Genomic DNA, 18,715 nt, shown 5'->3' with positions numbered 1-18,715 from the left:
CACCCCAACACACAGACACACACCCCAACACATGGACACACACACACCCCAACACACAGACATACACACACCCCAACACACAGACACACACACACCCCAACACACAGACACACACACACCCCAACACACAGACATACACACACCCCAACACACAGACACACACCCCAACACATGGACACACACACACCCCAACACACAGACATACACATACCCCAACACACAGACACACACACACCCCAACACACAGACACACACACACCCCAACACACAGACACACACCCCAACACATGGACACACACACACCCCAACACACACTCACACACCCCAACACGATCACCCCTGCACCCCCTCAGGGTGTCACCACTGACTCACACACACACACACACACACACACACACACACACACACACAAAGGCAGATGTCCCCACTCGGACACTCACACCTTCACAAGCCCTGCACACTCACAGCCCCGCTCTCACAAGGTGTCACTCGCACAGGCAGTGTCACACACATGCGAGTGACACAAATACAGTGTCGTGTACACACGGTATACCGCACAGTGTCACAGTGTCACACACCCCGTGTCACACTCGCAGTGTCACCCACAGCCCCCGGTGCCAGCCCGACTCTGCCGGCCGAGCCGTTTATGGCTCCGGGCCGTCACCGAGCCCCGGAGAGCTCTCCCGAACCGATCCGTGCCGTGCCGAGCCGGAACCGAGCCCAACCGGCCGTGCTGAGCCGTACCGGACCGTGCTAGGCCGTACCGAGCCGAACCGTGCCGTGCCCCACCGCACCCCTGCCCCCGGCCCGCAGCGAGCCGAGCCGCGCCGTGCCCATCCCGTCCCATCCGAGCCGCGTCGAGCCGAGCCGAGCCGAGCCGAGCCGTGCCGGCGGAGCCCCCCGGGCCTGGCAGCGCTGCCCGGCGCCGCCTGCACGGGCAGGGCTCTTCGCCTGACGCAGTGAGGAGCTGCAGCCCTTCTCTTCTCGGAGGCCGGGCTCCAGCGCTGGGATTTGCTCGGCTCCGGCTGCGTTTCCCTGCCCGCCTCCTGCCCCCGGCCCGCCCGCTCGGAAGGGCGCGGGGAGCCGCAGCCGCGGGTGCGTCCGCCGCCCATCACCGCGCTTCGGGGCTGGGCGCGCCGCCGAGCGCCGGGAGCCGACTCCGGAGCAGGTAAACGCGCCCGCGTCCCCCGCCGCAGCCCGGCCGGGCCCCCCGCGCCGCCCCCGAGCCCGAGCGGAGCCCCCCGCCCCGCCCCGCTCCGCTCCGGCCCCGCGCCCGCTGCCGCCCCGCCGCGGCGCCCCGCGCCGCCCGCAGCCCCGCGCAGCCCCCGCTGGCCGTTCCGTGTCGCCAAACTTTTAGCGGCTGCAGCCCAGGCTGGGGCTCCGGAGGGAGGGGAGCGCGGCGCCGGCGGCGGGGGGTAGCGGGGCGCCCTCCCCTCCGCGGGCGGGGAGTCCCCGGTTCGGCCGGGGCTGCCCCGCTGTGCTCATCCCCGGGGCGAGCGGGAGATCGGGAGCGGAGCCGCTCCGGGGACACGGAGCCGGGAACCCCTGCGGCCGCTCGGGCCGCGCTCCCTCCCCCGCCCAGGGGGGATCCCCACTTCGGGGTCTCCCTCCGAGCCGGAGCATCCCCCGGGGCAGCCCCTGCAACTGTTGCCTGCGGGGAGCTGCGGTGCTCCGGGGGAAGAGCCGGTGCCGCGGGCAGCAGCATCGCCTCGGGGGCAGGGGTCTTCCGCCCGGGTCGCCACAGCGCCGCACGGAGCGCTCGGACAGGGGGGACCGCCGCCCTCACCCCAAATAACCCTGGAGGCTGCGAACCTCGGGGTGGGAGCTGTGGCAGAGCGCTCCCCGGCTCCGCTCCCCCCGCCCCCCCAATCCCTTCTGCATTCCCACGCCGGCAGTTGGGACCTGCCTCCCCCCACACGCGCTCCCTCGGCGGCTATTTCTGTCCTCCTCGCCAAACGCGCCGCACATCGAGCTTTAATTAAAGAAAATTAGTGGAGGAGGGCGAGGGGGGGGGGTGTCCGTGCTCCGGAGAGGGGGACGGTCCCCGGGACCTCGCCGAGTGCGACTGCTGATGGCTCGGGGGAGGCGGGGGGCAGGCGCCCGCCTGAGAGTTTGAGCCGCTTTCGCTTGGTTGGTTGTTGTATTTTTTTTTTTTTTTAGAAAAAGGTGGCGGTGGAGGTAGGTGTGTGTGTGTGTGTGTGTGTGTGTATGGAGGGGTGGCACGGACACACGACGACGCGGGAACGCGTTCCTTCCCGGAGGGTGTGTTGCAGTTTTAATTATAATGACAGATGTTGCCGTAAAGTTCCGTCTCGGTTCCTGAACACAAACAGAGCGCGAAGCACCGGCAAACTCGCCCGTCGGACCGGGCACTCGCCCGTCGGAGCAGCGGAGTTGCCAAAGAATTTTTTGGTTGTGTTTTAAACGAGTCTGGGCCGGGTCTGGGGGTGCTCGGGGCGGCGGCGGGGCGGTGCGTGGAACCCGGGGATGCCGGGGAGATGCGGGCAGCCTCCGCTCCTTGGGCAGGATGCCTCCAACAGCCCAAACCTCGGCGGTCCCCAGTTCTCATCCCGCTCCATGTGGAGCGTGGCTGCTCGTCCCGTGCGCGGCGGGACCCTCCGGTGCCGGGGAGATGCCGGGGTGTCCCCTCGCAGTTCTTCCCTCCTCCAGCTCTCCCTGGACAGAATCCTCCGCTCATCCCTGCCTTTCCGGCTCGGGACCCGCGGTGCTGCCCACGTCCAGGCTGTGATTTGCAGCCCCGGGAAAGCCCCGCGGACGGAGGGAGGGGACGGGGGGGACTGGCATCTCCGGGCTCCCCCGGGGCAGAGCCGCCGCTCCCGCCTCCCCGGCCGGGGACTCGCCTCCTTCCTCCCGTCAGCTTCGCGCGTTCCGCCGCCGCTTCGCGCTGGATTAAATATTTAGAAGTTTGCAGCGGTGAATAAAGCGATCGTTAATAGAAATTGATGGCACCGATGCAAAGGGGGTGGCACCGGCGGCGGGAGCGGCGCGGCTCAACGGGAGCGGGCGGGGCGCTCCTGGGAAGGTTTTTAAAGGGTTTCACCCCAAGTTAAGGGTTTATCGCTCCGATGCTGTGGCAGCGCCAAAACCCGGGAGCTGCTCTTCACATTTCCGACGATGTCATTAAAAAGCATGGTTTTTTCCGCCCTGCCTGCCTGCAAAGAATAACCCTCTGCTTTCGCAGAGACGAGGCAATCCGCTCGAATTTAGCACCTAAAATCCCCCGTCAGCACCTCCCGCCGTGCTGCCTGACACCGAGCAGGGCTCACACTCCTCCAGACCCTCCGGGTTTGCCATGGCAGCGGGGGTGCTGTCTAAAGGGACCTGGAGCTGTGCCCAGCCCCCCGAAGTGCAGCGCTGGGCAGTGGGGGGACCAGGCTGGAGCAGGGATGAAGTTTGCCCCATGAGCTGCAGGAGCGAGTCCCCGGGGTCAGGGCGGCCTCCGGGGGTGGGGCGGGAAGGACACGGGGCTGGCGGGTGCGCGGTGAGCCCCGGCCCCGCACACCCCGCTCCGAGCTGGGGCAGCGCTCCGGGCAGCGCCGGGGATGGGGCAGCGCTCGGGGAGCGGGATGCGGTCCTGGCGCGGGTGCGGAGGCAGCGGGAGAGGGGAAGGAAAGACGAGCTGGAATAGGATGGAGGGGCGAGCAGAGAGGGAAAGAAAGGGCGAGGGTTGCCCGGAGAGCGGCCGGGAGTGCGGGCCCTCTCCGCAGAGCCGCTGTTCAGTGGGAGCCAGCGGCGATGGGCAGCGGCTCGCCATGGGGATGGGCAGGGCGGAAAGCCGTGGGGCCGAGCTGCTCCGGGTGCCAGAGACAGTGTGTACCCAGCAGGGCGGGTCGGTGCCGTGCCCACGCCCGCCCACGCCCCTCGCCCCGGCCCGGTGCTGCCCACGCGTGTCCCAGCCCGGCCGCCGCTCCGGGCCGGGGCAGCGCCGCTCTGTGACAACAGAAAGTGGCTGGAAAGGGGCGAGGCGTCACACGGTCTGCCTCCGGGAGGCAGGGAAAGGCTGAGGGACCGATGGGAAGGCATGAATGAATGAATCTCCATAAAGAGCCCCAAGCTGCAGGGAGAGGGAGAGAGGAGGAGGAAGGAGAGGAGGAGGAAGAGCCGGAGCAGGGCAGGCAGCAGCAGACATGACGCTGGCAGGTAAGGGGGTGCCGGTGCAGCACGGCAGTGCCCGGGATGGCAGATTGGGGGGCACAGCCAAAGCGGGACAGGAGCTGCCGGGACCCTGCATGGGTTTGGGTATTATTTTTTTTTTTTAGGAAGCATGTTTTCCTCCTGACTCCTTGCAAAATGTGGAGTCCCTAAACTTCCTAGGACTCCTTTCCTCCCCCGGTACCTCCGCCCCGAGCCCGCCGGCTGTGGAGGGCTCCGGGCAGGGCAGCGGCTCCGCACCGGGGCAGCCCCGAGCCGGGCCAGCCTGCCCGGTGCCAATGCCACTCGGCCGGGCGTCTGGAGTTACCTTGCCGGGGATGTGCAGCTTGTGACGCGGCCCCTTTGCTTTCGGGGCTCAGCGGGGAGCTCCTCTCTCCCCGGTCTCCATCCCTCTTCGGCGCTCCGTCCCTGCCGCGGTTACATAAGGCAGAGGAGCCGGGAGCCAGCGCTGCCGCGGGCCGGATCACCGGGATCGCACCCAGGGATGCCCAGAGGCGAGCTCAGCCTTGTCCGGCTGCTCGCCATCCTCGCTCGCCCCTGCCCCGCTGCCCGCGCTGAGCCACCCGCTGCCTGTCCCTGCTCGCTGTGCGGCACAGGTACCCCTATACACAGACACCCTGCCCTGCCCTGCCCTGCCCTGCCCTTGGCGCTCCCGCAGAGCTGCCCCGCACTAACGCCGCTGGAATGCCCGTCCCGAGGAGCAGCCTGGCTCCCGCAGACGGGCCCACGCCAGGGCGATGCACTCTGGAAGTGTTTGCGCACAAACACAGCGCTGCAGGCAGCACCCGGGGCACGCTCCCGCACACACGTGGGCTGGTGCTCAACCGGGGCCGGTGATGCTCGCCTGGGGCCGGTGATGCTCGCCTGGGGTTGGTGGTGCTCGCCTGGGGTCGGTGGTGATCACCCGGGGCTGGTGGTGCTCACCCGGGGCTGGTGGTGCCCGCCCGGGGTTGGTGATGCTCGCCCGGGGCCGGAGATGCTCGCAAGGGGCCGGAGATGCTCGCAAGGGGCTGGTTCTCCCCACTGGCGGCTCAGGGCCCGTGGGTGCTCTCGTCGTGCCGGTTCCCAGCCCGGGCAGGCGCTGGGAGCTCTGCCGGGAGCGCTGCAGGCCTGGCAGGGCAGCCCTGGCTGGCTGCGGTGGGCAGCTCTGCTCTGCGGCTGCCCGCAGCCTCCCCCTGCCTGACCGAGGTGCTCCGAGCAGGGATCAATAATGCCTTTCTGATTGGCTTCGGTTCCCCATTCAAAGTCACCGCATTAGGGCTTGATTTTTCTCCCCTTTGACTCCTGGCCAGATTAGATTGTGAATTTGGCTGATTTCAAGCTGCTGGGGGAGGGAAGAATCATACAGCGAGCGAGAGAGAACTGAAATATCCTACAGGATCCCCTGGAGGGGAGAGAAATCAGGTCTAGATAAGAGCTTGTTCTCCCTGTCTGGCTAATGCTTCCCTGTTTGATGATCAGAAAACACAAGATCTAACCTCTCACCAGGATGCTTAGCTGTGAAAGGTCAGGCTTTTGGCTTGTTCTAGGTGCAAGGTTTGTTACTGTGAGCTGTGGATTGTGCATTCCAGTTCTCCTGTCTGTGCCAGACACAGGAGTGCACGATGCATGCAAACAGAAGGACGTGGTCAGTGCTTGTGAGAGTTAGGAGCTGAGCTCTGGGTGTAGAGCTGAGGTTGGAGGAACTGTGATGGGGACGGGACACGAGGTCCATGCCCTGGAGAGCCCAGAGCTGTCCCATCTGTTTGTCAAGTCTCAGCCCCATCCTTGGGCAGTTTTTTCCAATACTTATTTCTCCATGTATGTGCTGGGGATAAGTGAGTGGATTGTGTCAGTGAAGCCCTGCATTCCAGAGGGACACAAAAAGCAGCACCCAGCCGTGCTGGTTGGGATGCTCTTCTCTGCTGGCTGCTCCAGGACCAGGATTTCATGCTGAAAAAGCCCCAGCAGCACAGCATCACCTGCAGCATCCCAGCTGCCAGCATGTGCTGTGAATTGGTGTTAGCTCCAGGTGAAGCAAAAGTCTGGGATTATGTGGTTTTTCAGCAAAGGGCACTGGGAAGTCTGGTGGAGCAGAGGCACTTGTGAAGGAGCTTGTCTGGGCAGTGAGGAGCCTCAGGAGGAGAGGATGTGGGGCTGGGGGCTTGCTGCAGGTCAGCTGTGCTCTTCTGGGCAGTGGGGAGGCTGCTGTGGAGTCACCAACAAGGCTGTGAGTGCGGGGCTGAGGAGATGGGAAGCTGCTGTGGAGACTCTAAAGGGGGTACGAGCAAGGAGCACAGCCCTGAGCAGTGCTTGGCATGATTTTGTGCAGCTGCTGGATTTTCTTGGTGCTGCAAACTCAGGGCTTGGGGATGGTTAGAGTGAGCCTGATATCAGGACAGCATATTCCACAGGGGTTGAATATCTGGTGTGAGGAGATGGAGATGTGATGGCCAGCAGTAAACTGGGCCCAGAGGAGGCTGATGAGGAGGAGAGGAGCTGTGTGGAGCTGGATGGGACAGTATGGAGTCATACACTGCCCAAACTGTGAGTGAGGACGGAGGCAGAGCTGTGAAAGCAGCAGGTCTGTGAGGACCTTGGGGTGAAGGGACTGGAGGCTCAGTGGGGAAAAAGAGGACAAAGAGCATGAAATGATTTGTGTGGTGTTATTTGGCTGCTGGAGTGGGGAGTGTGTGTACCCAACACGAGCGTTATCTCAGTCTCCGAGACATCTCTGTAATAGCAGCAAATAATAATAAATATCAAAGAAAGGAGTTGGGGGAGTTGGCTCCAGGTGAGGGGGACCTGGAGCCTCCTTGCACCACGAGGAGCTGGGGCAGGAGGCTCTGGGGGAGGTGGCACTGAGGTGCAGGGGGTTTAGGAGCCTGGGTTAGGAAGCTGGGGAGGTGGAGATGGGACTTGGTGTGGTTATGGCAGGAGCCTGTGAGAAAGCTGCATGTTTAAAAAACCACCTCAATAACCAAACCCAAAATGCCTATCAGTCAGGGCAGGCTCAAATCTGTTGTTTGGGCTTGGCCTGGGCACTGCCTGGTCTGGTCCCCTGTGCAATGTGAGGTTCAAGGCACAGTTAAAGATGGCCCAGTGGCTGTAGAACCAGTGCTCCTGAGGAAAGCCCTCAGCTGATGGAAGTGTGGACAGCTCCCTCAGGGAGCAGAGCATCCCACATCTGTGCCCTGAGAGATCCTTGTCCTGTCTGGGCACTGATGAGGGAGAAATGGTCCCAGGGCTGTGGCCTCTGCTCCTGCTGGGTGAGTCCTGCCCCTCTTGGGGACCAAACCATCAGGGGTTTGTTCTAATACACACATTTGATGTGTTCAGGGCTCCCAGAAAAGCCAAATAACCACAACTCTGCTGGCTTCCCCTACCCCTCTCTCCTCTGTGCTTAGAGGGAGTCAGTGGGAAAATCTCCAAGATCTGTTTTTTTTTTCTTTCCTATTCCAGCATTTCTTTATGAGCTGGACAAGGGCAATCTCTGAACTCATTGGTATTTTTAAATCTGCAGGAATAAGTGTATGGAAATGTATGTGTTTTACTGTATCAGCTGCTATCAGCTTTTAACTTTATTACAGTAAGTGCAGAGTTTTCATGGGCCAAACTCATTCATTGGATTTAATGGAGTTAAACTGCAGGCAGATTTGGCTACTTGTTTGTGTATATCTTTGTAAAATGGACAGGCAGAGATCATAAAATTTTATACTCTCCGTGGCATCTTATAGGGAAAAGTCTTCCAATATGTTTTATAAACAGCATGCATATTTTGCTACAGTGTATGCTCATACCTAACACAAGGCACTTTAGTGTTGCTTTTTTTTCCCGTTTCCCAGAGCCATATGTACATCTGTGAACTTGGATTTGCCTGCATTATTTTTTCTTGCTCCTTTCCTTAAAAGAGTCTTTAGCAGTTTTGAACAATTTAACTGGATTTCTTTCTTTCTTTTTGGTGTATTTGTATCTCTTCCTAGAAATGGTAATAAGAACTCTAACCCTTGCTCTGAAGGGCTCAAAATGAGGGGATAATAATGTTTGTAAAGCCTCTTGCTAAATACCCAAAGCTCTCCTAAACCATCCCAGCTGCAAATGCATGATCTCAGGGCATTTCACAGGTGCTGTGAGACATTTGAGGGGCTGACTTTCCCCCCCTTTTCCCTGAGATACTGTTTTCTTCTATTTTCACAATGTGATGATATTGGTTTCTTGACCTGTTCTGGGCTGGGTTTAGATTCTGCATGTGCAGGGCCTTTCCCAGTGTAACATGGAGCAAACTGACACTTGAAGCTGTAGAAAAAATGTATTTCTAGGAGATGGATTTATTTTCTAATGAGGTATTTGATGTTTTTCCAGGCTCTAAACAAATTAGACCCAGATCTGTGGCTGCAGGGCATTGGGAGGGGAAGTGGTTGATGAGCTGAGCTAATTAATTGCACTTACTTATGACTTATCAAATGGTGATCACCACCCCATATGGAGCACTTGAGTGTGTGGAATTGAGGAGAGAGGATATTGATATGTGGGATATTTAAAGCAGTGGTCAATGGCAAGGACATAAATAAATCTGGAGATTTGGGTGACATTAAAATAAATTGTGGGTAGTGAGGTATGAGAGAGACTTAATGTCAAAGGAACACCACAATGTATTTATATTCCCACTCAGGATTTGCTGGGGTTTCTAAATAATGCATTAATTCAATTACACATTCTTAATTAGTGTTTTCTCAAATTGGAGCAACATCATTAATTTACTGCGTCATATTTTTATTTTGCTGGTGTGGTGAGTTTGATTTTCGACTCTTTCCCCTCTCTGGTTTGTAAGACTCATAACACGCAGCTGTGATGCTCATGCACAAACTGCAGCTTCTTTGGGAATACCAGATTTCTGAATTATGATTTTTTAATTTTTTTTTTTTTTTTACGCTGACAGGCTGCACAGCACTGACCTGACCCCGTAATAGGAGGAAGAGGGAGAAAAAGAGCCCAGATCTGAAGCAGCTCCTTTTGAATGCTGAGCAGCATCTGTTCTCCGTAGAGCAGGACGATCTGCAGCATGCTGGGGCAGGATTAGGCCCTTTGGGCTCCCCCAAATGGGATTATTTGATTTTTTCCCCTCTCTGGACACTCCTGGTACTTGCAGGGATGGGTGCTCCCTGTCCCTCTGGGGCGAGTGCGACACACAGGGCTGCAACTCCCTGGCACTGTGTAGGGATGGGGGACAGGGAGCTGTGTGCCACTCTGTGGGGCTTGTCTGTCACTCCATGGGGCTTGTCTGCCTGCTTCTGCATGGGAAAGGTTGAGGGACAGCACTTTGCTGCTGTGCCCCTCAGTGCTCTGTCTGCAGGGAGGGTGTGCTCCCGAGAGCTGCTCTCGGGCGTTTGTTCTTGGGCAGCTCCTGGAAAGCAGCACTGGGTCAGTGGCACACGGGCAGCTGGGGGCTGGTGCCAGGGCTCTGGTCCTTGCCACAAGCCAGGCTTGGGGTCAGCATTATGAAACAAATGTGTTACCTGGTTTATTGAAGTTGTAGGATGGTCACTGATCAGGGAGACCAAGGCAAGCCAGGACTGCTCGCTCCAAGCGACGCCTTCCAGACCAACACTTGTCCAACTTCACACTCTGGGTTTTCCTACCTGCCACCCCATTTCTTCCTTTTAATTTTTGTTCCTGGCTTTGCTCCTGTTCCCCACCCTCTGCCCACGCTGTGCTGTGGCTCGGAGGCGAGGGAGCAGCCTCCAAAGGCCCATTCATCACCGCCTGCTCGCCAGGCACCGGCAGCCGCCGCTCCATTGATTGACTGCGGCGCGCAGTGAATTTAAAATCATTACGCTCCTGAGACAGCTTTTAAATATGAGCAAAATCAAGTCTGTGAAGAAGCCCTTGTGGAAAGGGTGTCTCCAGCCAGGGAATTCCATGTGGCACCGGGTGCTGTTTGAATCCAGAGGATATTCTGCTGCTCTGGACCTCACGGGTGTCCTTGTGCGAGCCCGGACCACTCCGTGCTGGTGTGATGAGAGTGGGCAGGCAGCTGCTGGTGGGGAATTAAGTAGAAATATTTCACTGTAGAAAACACTATTGTGTAAAGCCATCCATCTGCTGCCTGTCTCATGCTTTGCATGAATTAATGAGCTGATTGATTAGGAGAACCTTGCAGCAGCCGGGTGAGGGAAATGATTCCTGTTCTCATGTTACAGGTGGGGGGAGCTCAGAGGTGAACAGGTTAAGATTAAGGTTTCCAAGTTAGGTTGGATTTTTTTGCCGTTAGTGAAGGCTAGAGTTGAGGCATTTGTCTGTCTTGTTTTACTGATTGATCAGTCTGAGTTTTTGGATGTGTTTTGCCTTTGGGAGCAGTTGTGAGAGCTTGCTGTGGCTGCCACTCAGGGCCGGACAGTCTCTCTCAGGATCTGCTCTTCCAGTTTGTGGCAAAACAGCAAAGTCTGCTGCAGCTCTTGGCTGTGGTGTTTGCAACCAACTGTCTCCTTTCTTTCTATTGAGAAAGATAAACTCACAATTTCTTACAGCACTGGCTGTTTAACACACTCTCCTCTTGCTCCACAGCCTTTACCAGTCACAGCTTTCTGTAAGCACCCCCCAGTTCCTCACAGTATCTCTCCTGGCCACCTGCAGCTGGCAGAGGCAGGTAACTGATGGCTGATGCATGGAGCATCCCTCTCCTCCATGCTACAATGAGTGCAGCTTTTCAGGAATGGAGCATTGAGCAAATGTCACTCCACAGCCCCAAAAATCTATCAAAGGAAATGACAGTGGCTGTAAGCATTAATCATCCCGTATCATCAAAATAAAGTTGTTGCAATGGAGAATTGTCAAAGGATAAATGTCTTAACTTCAGCTCACTGCTGGTTCCTTTGATGCTGGTGGCTCACCAAGCAGGAGGTGGTAGTTGTGTAGCCCAGGGACTTTATTAATTGACCCTTTCCTCTCCAGGATAAACAATTGTTCAGTCTGGTTACCAGAAAAAGGCCTGGGACACTTGAGAAGTTGAAGTAGTTTCTTTTCATCATTGTGCTGAGAAATTTGTGCCTGGCCTGGAGTAAAAGCAGGGTCACTTCCAGTGTTCTCCTAGGGAAAGGTGGTGCTGAACAATGAATTGCCAAGTCTGGTGTGCAGCCCAAGGAGGGTGGAGAGCTGCTGGAAATCTCTTTGTGTTTAAAATCTAGGTGTTCAAGCCAGTCTCTTGTGTTTTCTGGCACCATTGAACTTCTGTGCTGCCTGGGTCTGAGCCTCTGTCCCCAGGGGCTGCAGGGACCTGGCCCAGGCCGTGCTTTGCCAGCTGTGCAGCAGAGCAGGGCACTGAGAGGGCAATGGAAAGCAGCTCTGCCTCTGCCCAGCTGTGCTGGAAATGAGGGGTGCACACAGAGGGGATGGGGATTCACACCTTGCTGAGCCCCTCTGGTGCTGCTCACCTGTCCTGGCTCCTTTTTTACGTTGCCCATGGAAATGCTGAAGCCTGGGCTCAGGAATAGTGCAACTGCTTCTGGAGAACATCCACCACAGAGGAGCAAGGGGAAAACTTCAATAAATCAACACATTTCACCCTCTGTCCCAGTTCACAAAGGAGCAGAAATGGGGCTGTGGAGTTTGTGTAACTGCTTCATGTGTAAATGAAAAAGGAGAAGTAAGTCTGTGGGATGAGATTCTTAAAGCTTCATTAGAAACCATATATTCATTTAGGTTGGAAAATAGCCTAAAAGACAAAGTCCAGCCATAATGCTTACAAGCAAAGTGAACATCATGGCTCCATCCAAGTTCAGAGAAGTTTGTCTTATTGTTTACTGTGGGTTAATCTTGAGATTCACTGATGGACTTGATGATCTTGGAGATATTTTCCAATGTAATAATTATATGATTCTCCAACTGTTTTGCAGAAAAGTCCTCTTCTACATTAAAATTCTTTCCAGTTGTGGACTAACTTGCAGGTTCTCTAATTCCACACTGGCTTTAAGCAAAAGCCCCAAACTTTCTGCATGACTTTCCCCCCTCTCTGTCAATAAAGAATGGATGATTCATGTTATGATTTTTTTTTGTCCATTCCAGTCCCAGTCTTAACAAAACAGCCATAAAACAGCATGAGCTTGTATAGCCCTTAGGACAGCACACTCTCTTTTGCACTGGAACTCTAATTTGTGGGAGTAAACAGAATAACACACTTCATTTTAATGAGGCTGGCTTGGGAATTAGGTGTGTGTCACTTATTGATCTTGCTTTTTCTCCCCATTTATTTTGAAAAGCTGTTGTCTTTATTTTCAGCGGGTGAAATCTGAAGTGTGGTTGCAGATGCTGACTTATTCTGTGGTTTAGATTGCAAGCAGCTCCTCGGAGCCAGGGCCTGTGGGGTCCTGGGAGGTGCTGAGTTACAGGTAACCTGTCCTGCACACAGCTTGTAGAGAGCCAGGCATGGGCACCAGATGGGAAATGACCTCCTGAGCTGGTCAGGTTGCCTGTGACCATCTGAGAGCCCTTATCTCACCAGAATGATATCCAGAGAGCTGGCTGCTGCATTCAGTGGGTGAACCTGGAAGGGAAGGGACATGCCCAGGGTTATCTGGGGTGCTTTGCTGGGTCCAGGTCCTCCAACACCTGCTTCTGCACTACCCACAAGACTTCCTTGCTTTCTTTGTCCTTAGTTTTGCAGCGCAAGGAAATTTTTGTTTAATTTTAAATGTTCTCCTAAATCTCGGTGACGGCGGATTGACGTAAGCGTGTGCTGGATCAGGGCCTGTTCTCTAATGCATATGGATGTGGACACAGCTGTAAGCCTTCTCCATCTCCTTCTGCAGGGAAGGGAGACATCTTCCCTCCCTGCCCATGGGTGTGCCCCCTTGCAGGGGGATGGAATATAAGAAAATAAAGATGGTGTAGAAAGTAATCTCACCCCTAAGGAGTTGCAGCTGGGCAAATTATCAAAGATCAGGAACAGGCCACAGCTGTAAGCAATGAGAAGAAAAGTGCTATAAAAGAGTGGGGTGGCTGGGTGAGAAGGCAGCTGGAGTCAGTTGAGGAAGAGTCAGTGCTCTGAGGAGCTGTCCATGAGAAACACCAAGGAGATATGAAACTTTTGTGATAAGGAGACAACAGTACGGAACCCCTGAAGCAAGATCATAACACTCTCTCTCCCCTTGCTCCAGGGACACCTTGGAGGGTGTCCCGCCCTCCAAGGAGCATGTGGGGGTGAATCCATGTGAGAACTGAATTCACTGACTCCTCCATGTGAGGACATGGGGGTGAATTTGGGCAGAACGGCTGGTTGCTTGCTCAGCCATTGTCCATCAGGGTTCCTGGTGCAGCCTCCTGGGATGCACGGCAGCAGGGAGAAAGCCTCTGTGTTATGGTTACATCTCCCTTGCACCACACAAGCTGGGAAATTCCTCCAAGCCTGATCTCTTGAAGGTTTTGGGTGGAATGTCAGCACATCAGCAGCAACACTGCATGTTGGCCATGTCTTGTCTGACAGCTTGCCCTGGGTTTTGCTCCTGCTGGTGTCACCACAGCCAAAATGTGGCTGCTCCCTTGGGAAGGGCAGCACAAACAGGCTGGGTCAGGTGGCAAGGCAGGTTGTGCTCATCCCAGCTGGTCACACACAGACTGGAAAGCCCAGGCTCTGCTTCTCTTCATGTGTGACATCCCCTCAGTCACACCATGGCCGTGTGCTTGTCTAGAGAGCACAAGCTGCTTCCCCATCCCACTGCAATATCTGCAACATCCAAGGGGGCTCCATCCATTTGCCAGCATGGATTGTGCCCAGGAAGCTCCTGAATCCATCTGGATGCAGCCTGATGAAACTGCAGGGAGAATATTAAAGGAAAAAAAGGTGGAGAGAGAGAGCAAGTCAGCTCAAGTCTGTTTATGGTGATTCCATCTTATTTAAAAAGGATAGCAAAGTATAAACCATTTAAATATTTCATCTGCAGAAGAGCCCTGAATGAGTTTGTACCACGTGTGCATGAGTGGTGAATGAGTGGGGGTGGCACCAGCCCTGCTCAGGTCCATGTGCATGTGGGGGAAGTGGTGATGTTGTTTAGAGTTTTTTTACTTAAAAAGAAAATTGTTATTTTATTCTTGGTGAAAGTTATCGCTGTCCTAACAGGTTGGGTCTATCTGGAGTCAAGGGCCTTATCCTGCTCCTTGGTGCTTTCTGCCTGCTGGGTGCCTGGAGGATGCTCAAAATAGCCCCAAATCAGAGCTCTGCCTGCCCAGCCTTGTGGAGAGTCACGAGGTCACTGGTGTAACTGGGAGGAGAATTTGTCCTTCTGGCTTTAAAAATAGCTGTGTTTTCTTTAATGGCATTTTCCTTGGGGCAGCCAGGAGCTTGCAGGAGTGCACAGCCCAGCTGAGGTGCCAGGACACCCCAACTAATCCCATTTCTAAACCACGTTTGTCTCTAAAAACGAACCAAACCAAGCTGGATTTCTTCTTCCTTCCAAAATTTTTTATTTGACTGGTTTCCTAGAGCCAGATTGATGATGTTTCCTCTGTGAAAAATGCTCTCTGGTATAACTAAATAGGATTGTGTAATCTCCAGCAGCTGAAGTGTTTAGTTAGGGCCCAGGGGTGGGGTTTTTTTCATCCCAGCTGTGTCTGCCCTCACCCAAGTGTGGGGTTTCTAGTGATGAGTGATTTGGGGCTTATCTCTGGGAAGCGCTGTGAATGCCAGACCCGGGCTTACACCAGGAGAGAGAAATGCATGAATTTTTCCACATCAGTAGGAGCTGGAGATTTTGCTAAAGGTGTCTCCAGCTGCAAGGAGCGAGATAGGGCTCTGCTGGAGAGCTCTGGAGAGGCAGAACTGAGTAGGAAATTTAAATGTGGATTTAATGCCTCAGAAAGCCATCTGCAAGGGAAGGTGCAGGTGCTGCCTGGCTGCTGGCCATGCAACAGGTCACTGGGGCTGGCTGCTTGTGAGGCTGCTGAGGCACAGGTGAGGTGTTTAATCTGACTTGGGAGATGTTCATTAGGGAGCCCAAGGCCAGGGATGTCCCTGGGAGTGCTCTCCATGCACTGCTTGCACGGGGTCTGGCTGCATCAGCTGCTTGTGCCCCCGTTTTTAAATGGAAAAGCTGCATTAAAGGTTGTCAGGACCTGGGATGCAGATGGACAGACTGACCGCAGCCAGGGCAGGGTGGTTGGGATGCAGTTGCCTTCCAAATTCCAGCCTCTGCGTGCTGAAGGAAAAGGTAAAGCAGTGAGTACAGTCTGTTTGTTGCCCTGTTGGATGGTGAGGCAGTGGCTGAACCTCTCAGCTGACCCTACACAGCACTTTTGTGGAGTTGCTGTGGTTAAACCCCACCTCTGTATGGACCCAGGGCTGAGAGCTGCACCTCCTCCTGCTGCTCATTCCAGTTTGGCACAGAGGCTGTGCTGGGTGTCCAGGGCAGGTCTGTGCAGGCAAGCCCACGCTGGGAGGGATGGATGATGGATGTGGACACAGCTGAAAGCCTTTTCCATCTCGAGGCTTCTGAAGGGAAGGGAGAGATCTTCCCCTCCTGCCCATGCGTGTGTCCAGGGGCAGCAGCTCTGGGGCACACGGGGGTGAATTTGGGCAGAATGCCTGGTTGCTGGGCTCAGTCATTGCCCACCAGGGCTCCTGGTGAGGGCTGTGTGTGTGTGTGTGCAGCCTCCAGGGAGGGAGCATCACCTCTGCCCTGCTCAGAGCCATCTGTGCTCAACCCACCACAGCAGGGTGGTGGTCAGGGTGCAGCACTGCCCTGTTTGGGGGTCCTGCAGCCCCCTGTGCCCCAGCCTTGCCTTGCTGCTGCCCTGAGCATCCCTGGCCGTGCCCCCTCCTCACACCTGCCCTGGGGTTTTGTTGCCCAGCACTGTAGCTGATGTCAATTTGTAAAACAATACTTCAGCATTGCCCAGTGAAAACACAGACAGCATTGTACAGCTGGGAGCAACATTGATTGAAGTGATATTTAATCCAAGGAAAATACATGATACATAGTCTAGGATTCCTCGCTTATCCATCATATAATGCAGTTCATGGGGATTAAATATCCCTCCTGTAAAGTTGGTAGAGATCAGTGTTGTTATTTGTTTTGCAAATGATCCTGACAGTGATGCTGAGAGCTATTGATTATCAATGGTTCTTTAAAAATTACTATTATACTGCAAATTACAAACCTTGGGGGTATCCAGTTATATGATAATGGAAAGGCATTGGTGTGTAATGACACATGCATCATAACAAATTTGCTCTGGCTATATAATGGAGATTGAAAGGGACATGATTTATGACCAACAGGATTAGCTGTTTGCCACGATACATATGAGGTAACATGACAACTGCCTAGTTGTTCATTGTGGCAAGGAGTTCTGATGATTAGAACAATTTAGAAATAAATGAAGTAAAACAAATAAAAGCAAAATCTCCTCTACCTTTAGATTTTAAGTATGTAAACTGCTCTTCTAATTAATAAATAGCAAAAATCCCTCCATCACTCTCCCAGGAGCATCCACAGAGCACTGCACAGGTGCAAACCAAGGCTGGCAGTGCTGGTGGAGCTCCTGGGTTTGCCTGGAAAGCCTTCAGAGCTTCTGGCCGTGGCTGTGATGGAAGTGCAAACAAGATCCCTGAGTCTGCTGGGAATTTCAATGTGTGTGTGCCCTTGAAGGCAGTGGAGGACACTCGTGTTGAGTTGTGTGCTCTCGTTCCTGATGATGAATGCCTGATAACACAACTGCTTGTCTTCCAGGCTCTCCTGGTGTTTCCCAGCTCCCTAGATGAGAATTGAATGCTTGATGTGTTTGAGTGCAGCCCGAGGGCTGCTCCAGCCTGTGGTGGCTTTAGCAGAGTCACAGGAGCCTTTGGCAGGGCTGGGTGCTGTGACCTTGCCCTGCCACCCTGGGTGCAGTTTCACAGCTGTGGAGGAAGGTGAACCAGGAGGGGAGGACTCTGGGACTGTGCAGCTCAGTTTCTTTTTTGAAGCAGGACTTTTGCCAGTGTTGACTTTGTCTGGACAAGTCTCAGAACTCCTCCCAGGGTGGATATGGGTGGTGGGCTGCCTGCTCAGTTCCTGCCTTCAGGGGGAGCAGAGGTATTTGGGGTGCAGCTCATGGGCTTCATCCTGTGGCTGCAGACCCAGTGTGAGATCCTCTGGCACTTCACAAAGAAGGAGGAGCGAGGACCTGAGCTGGAGAAGTTGTGGGGCGTGAGGAAAGGGCTGGGTTTGGCTGTTTGTTCCTCTGCTTTGTCACTCCCAGCTGCAGCTGGGTCAGGGCACAGAGCTGGACGGGAGATGCCCTTACCCAGAGCGTGCCTGACCCCTGCACAGATGTGCACAGACATGGATGTGCTCAGGAATGTTTGCCCCACCATTACCTTTGTGGATGACCTGACCTGATGTCTCTGATCCAGGCCCTCCCGGGTAGGAGGGCTCTCTTGCAGGAGCTCTTTGATTAGCAAACACTTCACAGTGGCTCAGGGGAGGCTGGAGGGGGAGGAAGAGAGCCCTTGTTCCTCTCAGCTGCTCTGGGCTGGGTGGACCTAAAAGTAGCAGGCATGAATGCAGCTCTCATTACCTTAATGCTTTGTATCACAGCTGGAGTGGGACACTGTCACATGTACGGATTCTGGGAGGTCTTTTGATCCGGCATTGTATCACATTTTGTGACAAAAATCAGTGTAAAATGGTTGAGCCGTGTCCTTCAGCCCAGTAAGTGGCTGCACAAGTCACTGAGTCTGTGCACAGCAGCAAAGCCAGGCACAGTTCAGGAGGGACCTCTGAGTGACACAGGAGACACACAGGGGCCACCCAGCTGTCACTGCACTGTGGGTGGGTTGGGTGAAGGTGAGGAGTCCCCCCTGTCCCCAGAACACTGTGGGCAGAACCTGCTGTCCTTAGAGCAGCATCACTGGGGTTGTGTTGTGTGACACACACATTGGGGCAGGATTTGCTTCTCCTTGGAAGAGTTGATCTGGAAAATGGGGATATTCAAGCATTTCTAGGTGGAGTTTCCCACCCTGGACCATTGCCTGTCCTCATGTGTGCGTCAAGCAGCCCCTTCCTGCTCTGATGGCATCTCCCTTGCTGGGACAGAGTGGGGTAAAGGGACCCTCAATGATCATGTGGCCATTTAGAGAAGTTTGTAAAGGATTTGATGACAGCTTAGGAAAACTCCCTCTCTCTCCTGTGTGCTAGTGATGCACATTTGTTTCTCTGCCATTGTAATGAAAGTCCAAGTGCTACACAACTGCAGAGATCCTGACATTGGAGCAGCCAGCGTGCACCATCTCTCTGGGGAAAAAAGGATCCATCCAAATGGTTCCTTTATGCCATGCTCTAATTTTGCTGCTGTTGGTTTATTTTTGTTTTTGGCTTCTTTTATTCACGGTATTCTTAAAACTTCCCTTTCAGGGCTTAACAGCTTAACCATTTCGAACTCATGCCAAGCGGAAATGTAGCATACGATTTTCTCACTGAGCATTGTGCTGAGCGCTCAAATGTATTCTGGATTTGTGGAAAAGCTGCAAAAAACTGGGCTGAAAGAGAGTGAGAATTAGCACTCAAATGAAGAGCCAGGTCTTTGCATGATTGGG

At 54.7% G+C, this 18,715-nt stretch overlaps 1 protein-coding gene across 2 annotated transcripts in view; it reads left to right on the top strand.

The window, feature by feature from the left end:
* Nucleotides 1-1,008: 1,008 nt before the first annotated feature.
* The window catches only part of ELFN1 (extracellular leucine rich repeat and fibronectin type III domain containing 1), a 101,896-nt gene continuing 84,189 nt past the window's right edge, over nt 1,009-18,715 (top strand). Inside the window, exon 1 of one of the 2 annotated variants that reach the window (XM_059484340.1) lies at nt 1,009-1,168. The gene's annotated coding sequence lies outside the window, so the exon portion shown is untranslated. Of the gene's footprint in view, nt 1,169-4,104; nt 4,162-18,715 lie in introns of those variants that run through there. The other variant, XM_059484339.1, reaches the window with a different exon arrangement.

The sequence above is a fragment of the Ammospiza nelsoni genome, chromosome 17 (assembly GCF_027579445.1).
Source record: "Ammospiza nelsoni isolate bAmmNel1 chromosome 17, bAmmNel1.pri, whole genome shotgun sequence".
NCBI classification, from domain to species: Eukaryota; Metazoa; Chordata; class Aves; order Passeriformes; family Passerellidae; genus Ammospiza; species Ammospiza nelsoni.
The sequence above is the reverse complement of the archived record's forward strand: the minus strand, read 5'-3'. Positions and strand labels throughout refer to the sequence as shown.